Source organism: Mirounga angustirostris, unplaced genomic scaffold (assembly GCF_029215605.1).
Source record: "Mirounga angustirostris isolate CCGP_5_RB_7025 unplaced genomic scaffold, mMirAng1.0.hap1 SCAF_10, whole genome shotgun sequence".
Lineage (NCBI taxonomy): Eukaryota > Metazoa > Chordata > Mammalia > Carnivora > Phocidae > Mirounga > Mirounga angustirostris.
Window position 1 is genome coordinate 111,143,285 of NW_026991718.1, and position 17,956 is coordinate 111,161,240.

Here is a 17,956-nt window from a genome sequence, read left to right on the forward strand (position 1 = left end):
AGAAAATGTTAGCTGTAAATCCTGATTGTTTCTCATATTATTCTCTGAATGTTTAAAATCTTCTCAAAAAAAACCCCCCAAAACCACCAATTTCACATTTAAAAAAAAAAACAGGTCTTCTGCTTCTCTTGAAGAATGAGAGTATCTGACAGCCCCTGGCCTGTGCCCTAACTGGCAGCAATGGGAGCTGAGAAAGCTGCCCCTTTGGAGGACCTGACCTCTCCAATCCTCCCCAACCCCGCTCCCTACTGTCTCACTCCCAGCATCCTTTGCCCATTTGTACTTCCTGCCTGGCTCCTATAGGCATCTCTGTCTATAATCAAATTCACGTACACATGATCTGATTAGAAAGGCCTGCCATGCTAGCCCATCTTTTTAAATGACACTTAGCAACGTTCTGTAATAACATGGAAAATGTTTATCATAAATGAAAAAGCAGTTTACAAAACTGAATGCATGCAATCACAATTATATAAGACACATCAAAACATCAACAGTGGTCCACTTTGGGTGATGGGACTAGAGGTGATTTCCCCTGCTTCCTCAACATTCCTATATTTTCCAAATATACTTTAATGAGTATGTGGTATCTTCAAATGGGAAAAAAATAAAGGTCTGGCAATTTACCAGAAACAGGCCTGTAAGGAGGAGCAATCTGCAGGCACACAGAGTGCACACTAATGCATCTTTAATCAATGCATTCCAACGCAATGTCTTCTGAGATCAGACCAGGCAACCACCTGCCAACTGCCTGGCCTGGAGTTCAAGGACTCAGAGTATCTGGAAGACAGCTGAAGCCACAGATCACATGGGCTATCCGAAAAAACATGCAACTCTCAGGCAAGAAGATAAAGCAACTCCCTATTAAGCAGCCCAAAACAACTGTCCGTGCAAGTTTCTCTCAGGGGAAGCGGCTGCTTCTACTATGTATCCACCTCAACACCATCAACACCACTCTCTCACAACCACTGCTAAGTGTTTTGAAGTACCAGGGCTCCTTGTTTGCAATCCCTGAACCACCCCAAGAGAGCAAGTCCAATTCTGGGCCTCTGGTTCTCATAATGGCCAGTGATCACAATGGGAGTTACACAATTTTCAAAACAGGATTATTCAGCTCCTGTTGAAAAATAACATCACTGCCCTGCAGAACTTGTATTTATTTATTTTTTTAAGATTTTATTTATTTATTTGACAGAGAGAGACACAGTGAGAGAGGGAACACAAGCAGGAGAAAGGGAGAAGCAGGCTTCCCGTGGGGCAGGGAGCTCGATGTGGGGCTCGATCCCAGGACCCCAGGACCATGACCTGAGCCGAAGGCAGACGCTTAACAACTGAGCCACCCAGGCGCCCCGCTGCAGAACTTTTAAAAGGACACTGGATTTGTGTTGAGGGAACAGTTCTATATCTGCTTATATATGCATAAAATATATTTGAAGGGATATTCATGAGTCAGAAAACAACACTGGTTGCCTGTAGGGAAAGAGCTGTATGATGAGAGCCAAGAGTAGGAGGGAGACTTTGCATGTCTGCCCTTTAGATCTCTTGAGTTTTAAATCGTGGAAGTATATTGTGTGGTCAGAAAAATAAAATTAAGGGAAAAGGAGATGGAGAATTTTTGTGAAATTGATTAGTAAACTAATATCCAGGTGTTAAAACTCATTCTTTTCCTGCTTTTCATCTATCTAGTTTCACTGGCCACCATGAATATAAGGTAATAAAAATGTTTTGGGATGCCTGGCTGGCTCAGTTGGTGGAGCGTGCAACTCTTGGTCTCAGGGTGGTGAGTCTGAGCCCCACGCTGGGTGTAGAGATTACTTATAAAAATAAATAAATAACTATTTTTCTAAAAAAAAGGAAAAAATGTTTTAATTGATGAACAAAGGGCCCTAGGAGTAAAAGTACTTATCTCAACTTTCTGGTGAAGTGTCATAAAAGAGCTTCCATGAGGTCTGCGGTAATGGCATCTTTAACATTCTAATGTCATTGTAGCTTGTCATGTAGCTTCAGCCCGAAAGGCATTTAGTGCAAAGATGTCAAAATACCAGACTAATAAAATATAGTTTGTTGTTATTACAGGCAATGTTTATAGCCAGATAGTTGTACGAACTATCTAAAAACTTTTAAACTGTTCCTTACAGTACATATGAGAGCCACAGCTTCTCAAACTGGCATCGAGTAATCAAGAGTTGAGTAATCAATATCCTGAATCAATCAATCATTTCCTTGAAATGTAATACTCAAAATGTTATAATCCCTTGAAACAGCAACTCCATTTCTTGGAATTATTTTAAGGATATTATTTAAGGGCATCAGTAACTGAATATATGTGCAAGATGTACATGTTTATAATTATTACAGTACCACCTCTGACCACCTAAATGCTCATCAGTAAAGGACTGGTTGTAACACATGTCTATAATAGGAAATTATGCAGTCATTAAAATGGCAATGCCCCTCCAGGTATTTACTTATAGGAAGATGTTCATGACATTTTGCTGATGCAGGCTACAAACAGAAGAGTTATTATGATGTGATTTATGTTTACATGTGTATGTGCACATGTGCAGAGAAAGATGTGAGGGAAACAGTGTAAAGTCATGGTTAAAAGCATGAGCTTTAGTGCTCGACAAGGTTTGAATTTCTGCACAGCCACTTAGCTACAAAACCTTGAGAAAGTTACGTAAGTCATAGTTTCTTCCATAAAATGCAGCTAATAACACCTACCTTAAAGAACTGTTCTATGGCTTACATAAAGTAATAAATGTTCAATGCTTAGCTTAGTGCAAGATGTGTAATGAACACTCAGGGAATGCAAGCAACATTGATCTCGGGAGTGAGCTTGCAAGTGATTTTTTTTTTGCTTTCTTTGGCCTTTTCAATAGGTGCATATATTTTGTTTCTTATAATCAAGTGGGAGGATGGCAATAAAGCTATTTCTTCTTTGGGGGAAAAAAGTCTAGCACCTTGATTTCAGGTTAAGTGTCTTAGGAAGACAGGCTACTTATCTGGGAAGAAACCTACAAAGGTCACATACAAGAAACGTGAACAAATAAATTCCTGCCCTGAATTCAAATCGGCGCCAGGCATGCCCTATCATTTGATAACCCAAACAGGCAAACAAAGAAAGCATTTATCTAGGGGGAAAAAGAGGGAAAGAAATCCTTTTTTTTTTTTTTGTATCCAATTGTGAAGCATTCATAAAACACATTCATAAAAATATATTCAAATCTAGAGGATACTTCTCATTAGAATCAGTGTGGATCTGGGGTTTTGTTGTATTCGATAGTCACAACTCATAGCTTATCAAGAGTTTAATGTAGGGGCACCTGGGTGGTTCAGTTGGTTAAGCATCTGCCTTTGGCTCAGGTCATGATCCCAGGGTCCTGGGATCGAGCCCCGCATCGGGCTCCTTGCTCAGCAGGGAGCCTGCTTCTCCCTCTCCCACTCCCCTTGCTTGTGTTCCCTCTCTCGCTGTCTCTCTCTCTCTGTCAAATAAATAAATAAAATCTTAAAAAAAAGAGATTTAAAAAAAAAGTTTAATGTATATTCCTCTTCTAATCCTCAAAATCACCTTAGGAGGCATAGGTATTAGCCTTATTTTAAAAATAAGAATGGGAGGTTCAGAGAAATTAATTTGCTCAAGGTCTCTCAGCAATTAAGTGGAACAGTCAGGATTCAAAACTAGGCTTATCTTATTTAAAGATCTACATATGAACTTATTCTGAACACACACATATGTATATGTACATGTATATATCAATATATGCATAGATTAAAACAATTCAAGTTATATAGGTTAAGTATACAGTAAACAAGTAATCTTCCTCCTACCCCTTGGGGAGATATGCAGTGCATATGCAAGCATTAATGTATCTGTATTGCTCTCCCACCTTTCTTTCTTTTTTTTTTAAACTCAAGCGTAAGTACACTATGTACATTCTCCATCTTACTTTATAGATCTTTGAGGCAATTTCTGCACCATCTCCCCTTTTAAACAGCTGCCCAGATGTCATGGTGTGGTTGCTTTATAACGTATTTGATGGGGCACCTGACTGGCTGAGTCAGTAGAGCATGCAAGTCTTGACCTCAGGGTCATGAGTTCTAACTCCACAGTGGGTATAGAGTTCACTTAAAAAAATAAAATAAGATAAACTTATAAGTATTTGATTATTCAACTACTGAGGGATCTTCTCATGGTTTCTGGTCTTTTGCTACTGCAAACAATGTTGCAGTGAATATCCTGAGCATACACCTGTAACTACAGGTAGGAGTAAGGAGCAGGATCCATTCCTAGAGGTGTAAAAGCTATACATGTTCCTTTTTTGACAGAGGGGGCCGTCTTACACCACCTCCCCCGCCCCCGCTGTCTCACTAATCCCCCCACCACTAGTGCACCCTGTTGCCCACTCCAGCCCAACATACAGAACTTACGCTCTCAACCACCATGAGGCTACAAAGCGGGAAGAGCCTTCCTGCCAGGAACTTCTCATTGCATGTACTAATCCAGGAAAGAAACAAAGTTGTTTCCCTGCTAAAAATGTATACTCTGTTGATTTAAAACACTTAAATCAACCAAATACAACATTTGGCTCTTGATTGGGGCCCTTTTTGGATCTCAATTCATACGAATCAACTTATAAAATGTATGAGACAATCAAGGACATTTGAACACTGGATATTAGATGATGTTGAAGAATTATTACTTTTTTTTAGGTGTGAAAATGGTGTTCTTTAAATAAAGTTCTTACTTTTAGGCATACACACAAAAGTGTTTTCAGATAAAGTTATGTGCTGTCTGGGATCACAATAAACCAGAGTGGGGCGGGGTGGATGGGAGGTTATTAGTAGAACAAAAGTGCCATGTGCTGATAACTGTTGGAGGTGGGTAATGGGTTTATGCTTCATTGTACTATTCTATTTTTATGTACGGTTGGAATTTTCCAAAATGAAAAAAAAATGCCTTCTGACCAATGGCTTTTCTTTTTTTTTTTCTTTTTTTTCTACTTTGAAGAAATTCTTAATTGTGGGGGTGCCTAGGTGGCTCAGTCAGTTAAGTATCTGCCTTCAGCTCAGGTCATGATCCCAGGGTCCTGGGATCAAGCCCTGGGTCAAGGTCCCCGCTCAGTGGGAGGCCTGCTTCTTCCTCTCCCTCTGCCTGCCGCTCCCCCTGCTTATGTGCTCTCTCTCTGTCAAATAAATAAATAAAATCTTAAAAAAAAAAAAAAAAGAAAGAAAAGAAAATTTTAATTGTGGTAAAAAAAAACACATAAAATGTACCCTCTTAACCATTTTTTTTTTTTTAAGATTTTATTTATTTATTTGTCAGAGAGACAGAACACAAGCAGGGGGAGAGGCAGGCAGAGGGAGAAGCAGGCTCCCCGCCGAGCAGGGAGCCCGATGTGGGACTCGATCCCAGGACCCTGGGATCATGACCTGAGCCGAAGGCAGCCGCTTAACCGACTGAGCCATCCAGGTGTCCCCCTCTTAATCATTTTTAAGTGTACGCAGTTCAGTAGGTGTCAATTACATCCACATTGTTGTGTAACAAATCTCTAGAACTTTTTCATCTTGCCAAACTGAAACTCTATACCTATCAAACAAAAACTCCCCATTTTCCCCTTTCCCCAGCCCCTGGAAACCACCACTCCACCTCCGTGTTGTAGCATGTGACAAGATCGCCTTGTTTTTTAAGGCTAAATAATATCCTATTGTGCGGTATACGCCACATTTTTTTAATCCACTGATCCGTCCATGGACATTTGGACTACTTCCACCTCCTGGCTATTCTGAATAATGCTGCAGTGAACATGGGTGTGCTCAATGACTTTTTTTTTTTTTTTTAAGATTTGTTTATTTATTTGAGAGAGTGTGGTGCACAAGCAGAGGGAGGGGGAGAGGGAGAGAGCAAATGTCAAACAGACCAGGACCCCCGAGATCGCGATCTGAGCTGAAATTAAGAGTCGGACGCTTGGGCGCCTGGGTGGCTCAGTTGGTTAAGCGACTGCCTTCGGCTCAGGTCATGATCCTGGAGTCCCGGAATCGAGTCCCGCATCGGGCTCCCTGCTCAGCGGGGGGTCTGCTTCTCCCTCTGCCCTCTTCCCTCTCATGCTCTCTGTCTCTCATTCTCTCTCAAATAAATAAATAAAATCTTTAAAAAAAAAAAAAAAGAGTTGGACGCTTAACCGATGGAGCCACCCAGGCGCCCCTCAATGACTTTTCATTTTAATCAGACTGCCTTTCAGCTGGGTAGAGAGCCACAGCAAAAATCTACACTTAAAAGAGGTTAGTGGCCTGGAATAAGGAGAGAGAGATTCAGGCACACCTGAGATTGAAACCCAGTCCTACCATCCTAGCTCTGGGGCTCCGCACAGGTTCCTTCACCGCTTGCAGCCTATCCGCTGTCTGTAAAATGGGAAGACCACCAATACCCTGCCTGCTGCTTGGGGCTGTGTGAGGATCAGAGACAAGCATTACAGTGCCTGGCCCGCAGGAGGTGCTTCTGCCCTGACCCAATTTAGAGGACAAAAGTCCTGAGACGGCGAGAGGGAAGTAACATGGCACACCAAGTTAATAAGTGGCAAAATACACAGAAACCAGGTCTACCTGACTCCAAAGTTCATGGTCTTTTTTCCACACCAGCCCGAGATATCAGTCATCGGGTCGTCTCTTCACATTTTTTACCATTTCCAGGCATCACCTGTACTATTATTTACTCAAGGTTTTTCCTTAAGTCTACTTTCTTTTAACCCCAATTTTTTTCCCCCAAGATTTTATTTATTCATTTGAGACACAGAGATACACAGAGAGAGAGAGCATGAGCAGGGGGGAGGCAAAGGGAGAGGGAGAAGGGGCTCCCGACTGAGCAGAGAGCCCGATGTGGGGCTTGATCCCAGGACCCTGGGATCATGAACTGAGCCAAAGGCAGACGCTTAACCATCTGAGCCACCCAGGCGCCGCTAACCCAAATTTATTTTTTAAAAGAAACTTTACTGACATGAATAGAAAATCAGTATCACTTGCTGTAAATAGAAGGTAACTATGAAAATAAATACAAGGACACACAACAATGTTACTCAATTCTAGCTAGATTCTGCAGCTTCCCTAAGGGCTGAGGTCTGATCTCTCTTGGTTAGAAAGCCAGATTAGCAAGTGTTAAGAAACAGACAGGAACCAAACAAATATTCTTCTAGATATACTTAGAAGAAGAAACAAATGAGCTTAAAAGGGAATAATTCTCCGCGCACCTGGGTGGGTGCAGTCGGTTAAACATCCATCCGACCCGGTTTTGCCTCAGGTCATGATCTCAGGGTCCTGAGATTGAGCCCTCCTTGGGCTCCGTGCTCCATGCCTGCTCCATGCTGAGCGTGGAATCGGCTTAGAGTTTCTCTCTCCCTCTCCCTCTGCCCCTCCCTCCCCTCAAATAAATAAATAAATCTTTAAAAAAAGGGGGGGGAATAACGCTCACCATGCCATCCAATGTAATTTAGGATGTTGTATGAGTGCCACCGAAAATCTTCTCCTGTTCCACCTACTTTAACTCTGCAGAATCTAACCCCATCTAGATCCCCCAAATCAGACTCCCATTTTATCAAAATTTCTGGTGATTCGTGTGTACATTAATGTTGGAGAGGCTCTTGCCTACATGTGCTACCTCTATAGTAAACAGTTCCCAAAGTCGATGAAGCAGAATTTCCTATAAATTACAGGATTTACTGCAGTAATATGATGAGGGAAATACTTTTTAAAAAACCCTCTCCAAAAGTCCACCAGTACTGTCATGGTTCACTGTCCAGTTCCACAATGGTATGCGTGCTCTCAAAGCTCACACAGTGCACAAACCTGACAATGTATGTAAGAGCATTTCTGGTTAATGTCACCAACCAACAGCCTGTTCAGGGAATGGAGGGTTGAAACAGGCCCATGTTCTGGGTCTTAAACATTAGGAATTCTGTATCAAAAAGAAAAGTGGATTAAGGAGAAGCAGCAAAGAAGGCTGAGAAAAATTATTCAAAAATCCTTATGGTATGTGTCAATAAAGCTGGAGTCTTAAAAAATTATTTTAGAAGCTCCTAATAAAATTTTAAGAAGGAAATGTACACTTCTCCTTTAGAACTTTTTCAAGTTCTAACTTTCCCCAAAGCATTGATTTAGAATTGTTCTCTTATGAGGCTGAGAGAGAAGCAGAGATGTTCATTAGAGCACTATACGTGATTATAAAAAGCTGGAAACAAATGCCCAATGCTAGGGAGAGTTTACTATAAACATGAAACAGGATGACGAAATGTTAAATGAACATTTCCAAATGGAAAATGAAAAGTCTGCTTTGAGTACATTTATCTAAAAATATACCTGCAAGTAGCCAAGTGTGCTGAAATTGAGATAGGATACCATTTTCACAGGTAATCCCTCCCCACCAAATTGTAATAATGTCTGCTTTTGCAACTTTATTTAGACACTGCCTTGTTAAAAACATTATTGAAGGAGGCTGCCTTTATAATTAAAATTTTTTAACAATTAAATCATCTTGTTTAAAGAAATTGTCAGAAATGCAGACAAAGGTTTATGCAAAGACAATCAAGATGTTCTCTGTAGCATTATTTATAATATTTAATATTGAAACTAGCCTAAATGACAACAATAGGGGAAATAGGTAACAACTGTACATCGAGGAGAAAAAATATATTTAGGATATATTTGCCTTTGGATAGTAAAATGTTACAGTGATTAGTTCTGGGTGGTAGGATTTAAAGTGAATCTTTTAAAGCATTTTTTAAAGATTTTATTTTTAAGTGATCTCCATACCCAACATGGGGCTCAAACTCACAACCCCAAGATCAAGAGTCACACGCTCCACTGACTGAGCCAGCCAGGCGCCCCAAAGTGAATCTTATTTAATTTTTTTTTTTTAAGATTTTATTTATTTATTTGACAGAGAGAGAGACAGTGAGAGAGGGAACACAAGAAGGGGGAGTGAGAGAGGAAGAAGCAGGCTTCCCACGGAGCAGAGAGCCGATGCGGGGCTCGATCTCAGGACCCTGGGATCATGACCTGAGCTGAAGGCTTAACGACTGAGCCACCCAGGCACCCCTCTTATTTAATCTTTTCAGGACTTTCCTCATTTTTCCTCAACAGAAATTCATTATTTTTATAATGAGGAAAAAAATTCTATTAAAAAATGCTGGGAAATACATAAATAATTAATTTAAAATGCTGGCAATTGAAGAAATAAGGAAGGAAAAACACGATATATTTCTTAGGCTAGAATCTGACTCGTTACTGCAGATCTTGCAAAACCAGTAACTATTTCCACCAAGAACTATCTTCTTGCGGTTATCTTAAGTAACCCAAACTGATATTTCATCTCACATGAATGGAATCTTTTGTGATTTACTAGCTAGATTTTTTTGCTTAGGTTATTGAAATGTGTTATAAAGTAATGATTACTGCAATCCACTATACTGCTGGAAACCATGCTATGAGCTTTTAGTTTCTATTTACTTCATTCCCACACAAAAGCCCCAAAGCAAGCAGTTCCTGGAACCACAGCTGAAGGTGATATGAAGGACCCCAGAGTAGGTAAGAGCATGTCATGTCTCAACTCCCAATAATCTCCTACAATTTCTAGTTCCCTTGGACCCGCTTCCATTTATACACTGTGTTCAAATATGACAAAATGCAAGTGCTGCAAATATCCTGCCAAAAACTTTAAAAATAAAACCACACCCACCACAATTATCACTGGGTGCTCTCTAATGCAAACCCTGATTTAAATAAATCAGCACACTAAAGATAGATCTGCCTGTGTGTGAAGAGCTCAACGCCTGCAGTGTGACAGTGAGGAGACACAATGTGTCACCATGACTAATTGAGCCTTAAACATGAACATGCCAAGGGCGCCTGGGTGGCTCAGTTGGTTAAGCGACTGCCTTCGGCTCAGGTCATGATCTGGAGTCCCGGGATCGAGTCCCGCATCGGGCTCCCTGCTCGGCAGGGAGTCTGCTTCTCCCTCTGACCTTCCCCCCTCTCATGTGCTCTCTCTCTCTCTCTTTCAAATAAATGAATAAATAAAATATTAAAAAAAAAAAAAAGAACATGCCAAGCTGCAGTGCAGATGTGTGACGCTGATAAGATGAGCTGATTGCAATCAATGATCTCTGGCTGCCAAGAAATACGCTTGAAAAGCCCCACCCTAGAAGGTCTGGGTGAAAGCCCAGCATGAAGTCACCAAGGAAGAAGAAAATACCACTCGACTCCACGCTCAGTCTTCCAGGCAGGGCTGGAAGAGCCTTAGAAGGCTGTCCCAGGTCCTTATTTTGTGTATACAGAAACTGAGGGCCAGAGAGGTTGAGTTACTTGCCCCAGATCACACAGCAAGTGGCAGAATTGCTACTAAAATTCTTGCCCCAACCGCCCAGATCCTACCTCTTTTCACACCAGAATTTCCTGTGATGGCACACCCCGACCAAGAAATCTTTCTAAGACTCTGGGGAGATCAGGAGATGTTGAAAGGAAAATAATGAGCTCACGGGGCAGAGAGGGAAAACTGAGGCACCACAAAATCCTTCGCAGGCAGTCAGTGGGTGGTATGGGACTTGGGCTGCCCTCTTCTCAGCCGTACAGATGTTATCACCACCATCAAGAAACAGTGTAGGGCCGAATGACTCAGTACAAGCTCACAGTTCCCACCCAAGTCAGCTGTTTTGGCCTTGAGTGTTGGACTGCTAAGAAGTGTGAGAGGTGGCTTATCTTATAAATTGGGTATCTGTGTACTGACTATCGGTCAAGTGATTGACATCCAGGTTCAGTTAAAATAGCTCAAGGGTTTTTACCCTGATTTCCTCAAACATTCTTTGAAGTCACTTTTTCATCAGCATTTGACATTGGTTACCCAGGAACAGAAGAGAAGGGCTCTCAACAACACAGCAGGGATATATTGCCCGCCTGAAAGATGAATGAGCTCAGTGGTAGAAGGCGCAATGGCCTCAGACTCAGCAGGTCTGGGGAAGTTATTTTACTTTGGTGTGCCTCTACTTTCCCCTTCTGGAAAGTGGGATTCATAACAGTACCCATGTTCGGGGTTGCCTTGAGGACTAAATGAGACAACCTGTCTCAAGTATTTAATGACAGTGCTTGGCTCAAAAAACGGTAGCTATTCCTACTACTTTTATTATCATTATCATGGGCAAGGCCTAGTTTTGCCACTTACTACCAAATGAGTGCACCTGAAGCTTTAGCTTGCACAGGACACACTGGGGGGTCTTGGTAAAATGCAGCCTGGTGTATTACATCTAGGCCCAGATTTCAAACAAGCTTCCAGGGGACATGGGTATTCTGTCACACAAAACACACTCTGAGCAGCAAGGATCTACCTAACCCAGCACCTAGCAGGTTCCTAACACTATGGACAAAAACAAATGACCTCTTAGCATCTCAATGCCTCATCTGTAAACTGAGGACAGTACATATTCCACGTGATCTCCACTGACAGGCATTAGTAAAAAAGAATTCATAGGAAAGAGCATTCTGAACTGCTCTATAAGTGGAGGTGGTGGGATTATCATCTTACTATTCCTAGGATGGAACTTACAACATTGTAAAGCCTAAATTTTACAAGAGCAATTATTAGCATATATGAAAAAAAGGCTTGAATTCTCTTGCTCAGAAGAGATACTCCATTTAAGGATCCTCTAGGAATTCTGGCAGAACACAACAGCTTTTCAAGGGATCCCCAAATCAAAAGCCCTGAAACTTTAGAAATGTCATTTGATGGCCAAGGAAAGAACCACTTTGGTAGGGAAATTGTGGCCACGTGAGGCACCGACAGTGAGCTTCACTAGTAATGATTCCATTCTCTCTCCCAGAGCTGGCCAGCCTCCTTCCAGCCTTCATCGGCCAAGATCTCGAGTCAGGACATCAACGCCAACAGCCTGAGACAGATGGGCACTGCCCTGGCAAAGCCCACGCCTGCCACTCCACAAACTGGCCAAAAGCCAGAGTGTAAGAAAAGCAGGGCTTGTGGATGTCCAAGGTGGGGACTTCAATGAGACGCATCTGGCTGTCCTCTGCAGCATAAGCTGGGATCTCTTCCCCAAGGACTACAAGGTATGATGTTTGTACCTCTGCCCCTCCAGCAAGTTCAGAGTAAGCCATTGCTAATTCTTCCTCACAGGGCACCTTACCAAAAAATTCTTTTATCATTTTAGCGGCAGATGGCACCACCAACATCTACCTAACTGCTCAGGCCAAAAACCCAGGAGTCATCCTTGATTCCTTCGGCTCTTCTCCCAACCACCATCCTGCTGGTTCTGCCTCCAAAACACATCCCCAATTCACCCTCTTGTACTCATCTCCACTGCTACCCCTCTAGCAGGCCACCATCACCTCTCTACTGGCCTCCTAACTACCCTTCTGGCTGCCATGCTTATCCCCCTTAAAATTCATTGGTCACACAGAGGCCAAAGTGATTTAAAAAATAAAAAACAGGTTAAGTGTCTGCCTTCCGCTCAGATCAGATCCCAGGGTCCTGGGACCAAGTTGCTTTAGGCTCCCTGCTCAGCGGGGAGTCTGCTTCTCCCTTTCCCGCTGCCCCTCCCCTCGGCTCATGCTCTCTCTCGCTCTCACACTCTCTCAAATAAATAAAAATCTTAAAAACAAAAAACAAAAAATAAACTATTGTCACTCCCCTTCTTAAAGCCTTCAATGGCTTCCCACGCTTTTAAAATCAAATCACAGTTACTCTAGCCTACAAGCCCTGTATGATCTGAGACCTCACCCCTCCCCATCAGTCCACCTCTCCATTCTCCCTCTCCTTTCACCTCCAACTCACCTGCTCCAGCCACTCTGAGCCTTCTTTCAGTTCCCAGAACTTACCAAGTTTGTTCCCTCAGAGCCTTCACCCTTGCGGTTCCTTCAGCCACATTTCCAAATGGCTGGCCCCTTCCGGCAGCAAATCTCAGCAAAATGTCATCACCTTAGGGGTGCCTGGTGGTTCAGTGAGTTAAGCGTCTGACTCTTGATTTTGGCTCAGGTCATGATCTCAGGATCCTGGGATCAAGCCCCATGTCAGGCTCCGCGCTCAGTGGGGAGTCGGCTTGGAAATTCTCTCTCCCTCTGACCCTCCCCCTCTTCTGCGCGCTCTCTCTAAATTAAATAAATAAAAATCTTAAAAAAAAAAAGTCACCCCCTTAGAGAGGACTTCTCTGACCATCCAATCAAAGTAGCAGCACCCCAATCCCCATAAGAAGTTACTCTGACATCATTGTTTTAGTGTTTTCACAGTCCTTATTTCTATCCAAATTACCTGTTCATTTATTGGTTTATTTCTCTGTTGCTGCCACTGGAATGTAAACTGCATGAAAGCAAGGACCTCATCTACCTCTGAACCATCATATCTCCAGCCTGGAACAGGGCCTGACACATATGAGATGCTCAGCAAATGTGGCATGAATAAAACTGAGGCAGCATAGAGCAAGAGCACTGAACTTGGAGCTGGAAGACCCAATGACCAGGTGAAATGGGTGACTTACTAGCAGCACAGCTTCTCTTACCTCACGTCCCTTGACTGCAAAATGGGGATCTTAAATCTGCACCTTATCTTCCTCGTAGGGCTACTAATAATACCAAATGAGTGAAGGCACACTTAAACACTTTTGTAAATCACTAGGCACCGTACAGAGAGCATGTATTATTAACCAGCGCAAGAGAAGACTCTTTCTCAGGGACCCGCACATCAGTTGTCAAACTGAAACTTCTAACTCAAGCACCCAACAGAAGCCTAGGGACACAAAAGAAGAGATGTGAACCAGCAGCTTTATCCTGCAATAGGGGTAAACACAAGATAGGAATTCATTTAAAGAGTCAAATCATGGGGCGCCTGGGTGGCTCAGTCATTAAGCGTCTGCCTTCAGCTCAGGTCATGATCCCAAAGTCCTGGGATCGAGCCCCGCATCGGGCTCCCTGCTCCGCGGGAAGCCTGCTTCTCCCTCTCACACTCCCCTTGCTTGTGTTCCCTCTCTCGCTGTCTCTCTCTCTGTCAAATAAATAAATAAAATCTTAAAAAAAAAAGCCAAATCATCTCCAAAGCCAGTAATACGCAAATTAAGTTTGGAGGCTCTTGAAATATATGGCGTGGGGACTGATTTCCAAATCTTCTGTTGTGCTTGGCACAGAGGAATTTAGTGCACAAGCTTTGAACCCAGACAGCCCGACTCCATAGCTTGCAATCAGAATTGCACAACAGCACTGAAAGGGCCTTCAGATGTCATTTAGCCCTCTTCTTTCGTTTTAAAGAGGAGGTGACTGAGGGACAGAGAAGCCCCCTTTTAAATATGCCAGGTCTTTTTTGAAGTCCACACTTCAGATGGTATCTATTTAAATGAAGCTTTATATAAGATCTTATTTCCTTGCCACTGGAGAAAAAAGGCTCTAGCCATAGCAGTTAGAAGAAACAAGAATACCCGGTGGCTTTGTAACAGCTATTGTTGAGAAAGCAGAGACATCAGGGTACAGGGGAGAAAATACAGGATTTACCTGGCAATGTGTCCAGCTCCACCATTTTATAGAGATAAGATTCTTAGGCAAGTCATTTGCTTTTCTGAGCCTCGGTCTCCTCGTCTGTGAAATGGGGATAACATCACCACCTACCTGGCAAAGTCTACATGAAGATTAAGTGAGATAATGTACCGAAAAGTGCTTCTTAATCACATACTTGAAAATAGTGATTAAGCTTTAAGCACTTTCCAAAAGACATAAGACATACCCTTTGGCTCTGGAAGGGTCAACAAAGCCCACGTATTTGAAAATGAGACCATAACCTCAGTCATCTACATGAACTTGACCTCAGGGTTTCCACCACCAGGGCTACTTGTGCCGGTCCACATCACTTCCCCTGCTCCCAGCAGCATAGAGAAGGAAAACTGGGGGCGGTGGGATGTCAACAGCGAAAGGATACACATATGAGCTGGTGCTCTGCACACTTAAATCCCACCAGTCCTAAAGTCATCTCCTGGAAGCCTCGCCCAAACCACCCTATATGCCTCATAATAGCTTGTTGGACACTTACTATGTGCCAAGCTACCTGACATACCCTGTTTCATTGGCTTTCCGCAGTGGTTCATTAACTCATTTTACAGATAAAGAAAAGGCGGCTCAGAGATTAACTTGCCCAAGACAAGGCCACACAATTACTAAATGGAGATGCAGAGTCTCCAACTCAGACACTCTCGACTTGAAACTGGACTCTCGGTCCCCATGTCAGGGTGCCCTAAGAATTCTCCCTCTCCCCATTTAGGACACTTTCAACGTACACACCTCATCATCTTAACTACTCCGAGCAGCAAGTGTTAGGAGATCCTTGAACAGTCAACTGAAGCCTGACAGGGGAAGGGACTTGCCCAAGGTCACGCGGTGAGCCTGGGGCAGCGGCGGGGTTCGGACCCCAGGCTCTCGCTTCCCTGCCTCTGTCCAGAGCTGGGTGCCTGACCACCGCCGCAGACCCCTCCGGATGGACCCCGACCCTTCGCGGCCAGGTCTGACGGGCGGGCCGCACCTCCGCCCGAAGGACGAGGGGCGAGGCCGCCCGGACCGCTGGAGGATGCCCGGGAGGCAGGGCAGAGGATGCTCCCGCTCGCGAAGCAGCAGAGCCAGGCGGCGGCGCCCGCGCGGGCCTCCGGGCACATCGCGGGCGGCGGACAGGATGGGCCTGCCCCGCGGGAGCCCCGGCCCCTCCCCGACTCACCTGCGGCGCGAGCCGACAGCTGGCGGCGGCGGCGGCGGCGGCGGCGGCGGCGGGGGCGGGGGCGGCGGCAAGCCCCGGGCTCAGCCATTCCCCGCTGCCCCGGATGGGGAGAGACGGCGGCCGCTCACTTCCTTAGCAACCCGGCTCAGCGACCCACTTCCTTAGCAACCGGCGTCAATTTCAATAACTTTATTGGAACACGATCGGTGAACAGGGAAGCCCGCGGAGCGGAGCCTTGCCCGGCACGGTACTGGCGCTTAGTAGGTCCCCAACGCGCCTCAGTCCTTTCACCTACCCAAGCGGTGTGAGGCGAGCGCGTCGTGGCCTGCCCCCATCTGCCAGGCTCTCGTGCCTCAGTTTCCCCCTCTGTAAAATGGAACTCACTGCCTTCGTCGCGCCACGTGATTTCAGCCGCCGTTTGACCTTTCCTAATAAAGCGCTTTCACATTACCTGACTTAGGTCCCGAACTGCTACTGAGACTGCTCCCGTTTAGGGCCAAAAAATTTAGGAATTATTCCTGTCTCTTCCTTCTCTTTCACCCCCCCCCCCCCCAGTCACTATATCTCTTAATCTACCTCTCAAATATTTCTCCCGTCTTTCCACATTTCTCCATCTTCAGTGCCACCATACCAGGCCAGGCCGGTCTCCCCTCACCTCTAGATTGCCTGAAATACCTGCTTCTACTCATGTACAGCCCTGCCCTGCCAAGCCATTTTTCCCTGAGGCTGCCAGAATGATCACTTCAAAAGGTAAAACAAAGCATGTCATGTTCCTAGCTTAACATCCTTTGATGGAATCTCACTGCTCTTAGAATCAAATCCAAAACCCTTATGGCTTCCTACAAAATTGCTATTAAGTCTGTTCCAGCCACATTGGTCTGAGGCCAGGTTCTACTCACCCCCATAAGAATCCATATGCTGGGGGCCCCAGGGTGACTCGACCTTAAGCTTCTCACTCTTGATCTCAGCTTGTCTTGATCTCAGGTTCTTGAGTTCAAGCCCCATGTTCAGCTCCATGCTGGGTGTGGAGCCTTCTTAAAAAAAAATAAAATAAAATCCATATGCCATTCCCCACCAAACAGAAAGCTCCATAAGAGCAGAGTCTCGGTTTACCACTATAGCTGCCATGCCTAAAACCTTGCGTAGTCTATAGTAGTTGCTCAATAAATATGTGTTGAGTATTACATGAATGGATACCTGAGATGCTCTTCCTTACCCCACACCCTACTTTTGCCTACTCTCGCAGATATTGCTACTTGCTCCCCAGAACTTATTTCCTTCCTCCTGAACACACAACTAGACTATGTTTCTCTGCCTTCCTTGCACTTAAGACCAATTTCTGGCCAATTGAGTATGATGTGTACATTCTCAGGCCTGGCCCATAAAAACTTCCCATACACTGGTTCACACTTTCTCTGCTTTCAAGTGAAGGACTCCATTGTACACCTGAAACTAACATAACATTGTATGTTAACTAACTGGAATTAAAATAAAAACTTAAAAAAAGCGAAGGACTCCAAGGCCTTAGGAGATCAATAAGACACCCCTTAAAGGACAGCTGGCCAGGAAGCCAGCCAACTTCCATCATTTAAGATGGACAAGAAAAGAAACTTTTGTTGGATTCAGTGATTGAGATGTGGAGGCTTTTTGTCACAGTAGTTAGCTGATCCCAGCTAAGAAACCTAACTCTGAATCATCCTTGGGGCCCCAGTTTACTTCCCTTCTCCTATTAATCTACCCTACTATCCTTCCCATTATTCAATATAGTTAAGTCAGTAAATCATGTTTATCCTATAATGACTACAAATACTGTTTTCTAGGGCACCTGGGTGGCTCAGATGGTTAAGCGGCTGCCTTCGGCTGAGGTCATGATCTCCCAGTCCTGGGATCAAGCCCTGCATCAGGCTCCCTGCTCAGCCGGGAGTCAGCTTCTCCCTCTCCCACTGCCTCTCCCCTGCACTCGTGCTCACTCTCTCTCTAAGAAATAAAATCTTAAAAAAGAAAAAGAAAAATACATTTTCTATTGAATCAAATAATGTGTTTATGTTTACATTTCATTTCTTCCATATCTTTTGGTATTTTCTAAGATTAATAATTGCCTTGATTTTTTTTTCTTTTTCACTAGTTTTCTTTGTAGCTGTTGTTAATTTTTTTTATATAGGGTCAATAAATCAGGCAAATGCTTAGCAGTGAATTTTCCAGATGCTTAGGCACAACAAA

The 17,956-nt window shown here is 43.9% G+C and overlaps 1 protein-coding gene across 1 annotated transcript in view; it reads right to left on the reverse strand.

Moving 5' to 3' along the window:
* KIF3B (kinesin family member 3B) overlaps positions 1 to 15,890 on the reverse strand; it is a 40,225-nt gene extending 24,335 nt beyond the window's left edge. The window contains exon 1 of the mRNA XM_045885544.3: positions 15,737 to 15,890. The gene's annotated coding sequence lies outside the window, so the exon portion shown is untranslated. The remainder of the gene's footprint in view (positions 1 to 15,736) is intronic.
* Positions 15,891 to 17,956: the final 2,066 nt, after the last annotated feature.